The sequence below is a fragment of the Leopardus geoffroyi genome, chromosome B2 (genome assembly GCF_018350155.1).
Source record: "Leopardus geoffroyi isolate Oge1 chromosome B2, O.geoffroyi_Oge1_pat1.0, whole genome shotgun sequence".
Classification (NCBI taxonomy): Eukaryota; Metazoa; Chordata; class Mammalia; order Carnivora; family Felidae; genus Leopardus; species Leopardus geoffroyi.
In genome coordinates this window covers 85,834,850-85,838,213 of record NC_059332.1, presented here as the reverse complement: position 1 = coordinate 85,838,213, position 3,364 = coordinate 85,834,850, and the positions used below count along the sequence as shown (strand labels likewise).

The following is a 3,364-nucleotide window of genomic DNA, read 5'->3' as shown; positions in this document are numbered from 1 at the left end:
TCAGGAGAGAGCAGAGAGCCAATGTGACTAGAGCCAGGTGAGCAAGGTAAAGAGAATCTGGATATGAGGCTAGAGAGAGACTAGGGGCATGGTTGGAGAGGCAGAGCATATAGATAATGAGAACTTTGTTTTGTTTGGTTGTTTTTTTCAAAAATTATATAGGAAGACCTTTGAGGACTTGAAGCAGAAACACAACATGATTTACTATCATATTTTTTTTAATTAAACTTTTATTTACAAAAAGAGGTGGCAAAAAGGATTTGGCCAGTGGGCCCTAGTTTATCAATACCAGTTCTAGATTAAATGCCAGGCACATAGGAAGTACTTAAATAGACATTGGATGAATAAATGAATGATTTCCAAACTATTATAGTTAGAATGTTTTCAGGAAAGATACAGCAAAATTACATGATGGTAAGTCAGTTTTACTTTCTTTTGTCATAGTTCTCTGTTCAAGGGTGTCTTATTTGACATACTTATTGTGGTGTGTATAGCTCTACTAGGTATATAAAAAACAAAAGTTTATGATACACAGTTCTGCTCTCAAAGATCAATATAAAGTCAGGAATATTAATGTGTGATTTTCATGTATCTGCACAGACATTACATCTAACTCCAAAATTACGATAATCCCTAATAGCCACAAAAACATAAAATGCTAGTAAAAAAAACCCAAAAATACAGTTTTGAAAATTTACTGTCATAGGGTTATTAAAAAAATATAGATGCTCAAATGGTTTCAAGATATTCCAGAAGTTGATTTCTCTTTTTCAGTTAAAACACAATACTTAAGGAGGGAGATAACAGATGTCATGGAAAGAGGCATAACTATAAATCATTGCAAAACAACCGTATATACACAGGGACAACTTGTGGAGTATGGTATAGTGAAAAGAGAACTGACTTCATCTTAAAGCTGGTTCTGATTCTTTCACCTTCAACTTAGATAAATGGTAAGCCTCAGTTTTCTCATATGAAAATTTAGAGAGAGATCTGTCTTTTCTAATTCATAGGATTTGGGGAGGATCAAATGAGAGAGTGATTGTAAAATACCTTACAACCCAAAAAACAACAACAATATAAAGCTCAAAATTAGGTGGTTTTTTAAAGTCAACCATTTCCAGTTCATAATGAGAGGGAGAGTTGCAAAGTATTAGGTATTTAACAGTAGTAGCTGCAGTCATAAACCAAAGACTCCTTATTTACTCACAGCTAAGAAAGGGCATGTACATGAAAGATCTCCTTGACACATAGACATGTCTGTGACTGCCTCTTAGTAGACGTCTGAATACACCTTACTTCCCACTGAGATGATGTAATTTTCTTGACTACAAGCATGAGAGAATGATTTCTAACATACCCCTCTCAAAAGTTTATAAATGGACACATTGGTTATTTTGGATAACTGCCAACAAAAAGCCTTACTAAGTGCTTATATTTAGTATTTATAATTGTGGAGGAAGGCTAAAAGCAAGTGTGTGGTCTTATCAAGGCAGGGAATCCTAAGTGCCTGGAATATAGAAAGGTGAAAACTGATCCTAGAAACAGAGCAAGGCCATATCACAAGGGCTTTTATCCTTGCTTAGGAGTCTGAATTTAAACCTGTCGCCCTAGAATGGGAAGGAGGGTTTAATAAGCACTGGTCACTAAACACCTTACTAACGTTTTTTATATACTTCATGTTGTTCCAAGAAGGATTTAAGATGACTTTTAAAATGCTTGCTATATGACAACATTAGAAGTAAACAAAAGTGCTCTCTGCTCCTCCCCATTTGAGAGACAGCCACATATTCTGGTGCAGTGACAGCTGCATCCCCAAGACACAATGGTGGTTGTCAGAGTAAACAGATTTGGCAGTATTGGGCACCTGGTCATCAGGGCTGCTTTTAACTCTGGCAAAGTGAATATTGTTGCCATCAATGACCCCTTCACTGACCTCAACTATAGGGTCTATGTGTTCCAGTATGATTCCACCCATGGCAAAGTCCACAGCACAGTCAAGGTTAAGAATGGAACGCCTGTCATAGATGGAAAGCATATCTTCACTTCCAGGAATGAGATCCTGTCTACATCAAATGGAGTAATGCTGGTGCTGAGTATGTTGTGGAGTCCACTGGAGTCTTCACCACCATGGAGAAGTCTGGACTCACTTAAAGGGTGAAGCCAAGAGGATCAACATCTCTGCCATGCCTGTTCATGCCATGGTTGTGATGGGTGTGAACCAGAAGTATGACAACTCTCTCAAGATCGTCAGCAATGCCTCTTGCACCACCAACTGCTTGACCCCTCTGACCAATGTCATCTATGACAACTTTGGCATCATGGAGGGACTCATGACCACAGTCCATGCGATCACTGTCATCCAGAAGACCATGGACAGGCCATCTAAGAAATGGTGGCATGTTGCCCAAGAGGCTGCCCTGAACACTCTCCCTGCTTCTACTGGCACTACCAAGGCTGTAGGCAAGGTCGCCTCTGAGTTGAATGGGAAGCTCACTGGCATAGCTTTTTGTGTCCACATTCTCAATGTGTCAGTCATGGATCTGACCTGCTTCTTGGAGAAAGCTGCCAAATATGATAATATCAAGAAGGTGGTGAAGCAGGCATCAGAGGACCATACTCAAGGGCATCCTAGGCTACGCTGAGGACCAGGTTGTTTCTTGCAACTATTTTTTTAAGAAAGAGGGAGACAGAGACAAAGAGAGAGAACACAAGAGCAGGAAAAGGGTTAGAGGGAGAGGGAGAGGGAGAGGGAGAGGGAGAGAGGGAGAGAGGGAGAGAGAGAGACAGAGAGAGATACAGAGAGAGAGAGAGAGAGAAAGAGAATACCAAGCAGGCTCCAGCTCAGTGCAGAGCCTGATGCAGAGCTCAATACCACGACCCTGGGATCATGACCTGAGGCAAAATCAAGAGTTAAGCACTCAACTGACTGAGCCATACAGGCGCCTCAGTGTCTCCTGCAACATTAACAGTAACACTTGCTCTTCCACCTTTGATGCTGGGGCCAGAATTGAGGATCATTGCCTTCAATGACCACTTTTTCAAACTCATTTTATGGTATGACAATAAATTTGGCTACAGTAACCAGGTTGTTGACCTCATGGTCTACACAGTGTCCAAGGAGTAAGAGTCCCCTGGACTACCACCACAGTGAAATAGGAAGAGAGAGGCCCTTAACTGCTGGGGAATCCTTGCCCCAACTCATCCTCCAACACACTGAGAATCTCCCGAACTCTTCACAGTTTCTATCACATAACCCCTTAAGAAGGGGAGGCGTTTGGCGTACCTTGTTTTGTACCATAAAGTACACTGTATCCAGCCCCCCCAAAATAAATAAATAAGTAAGCAAAAATGGTCAATCCAA

General features: G+C 40.9%; 1 pseudogene; it reads left to right on the top strand.

Annotated features, from left to right (window-relative positions):
- Positions 1-1,825: 1,825 nt before the first annotated feature.
- LOC123609776 lies at positions 1,826-3,127 on the top strand (annotated as a pseudogene).
- The last annotated feature ends 237 nt before the right edge of the window (positions 3,128-3,364 follow it).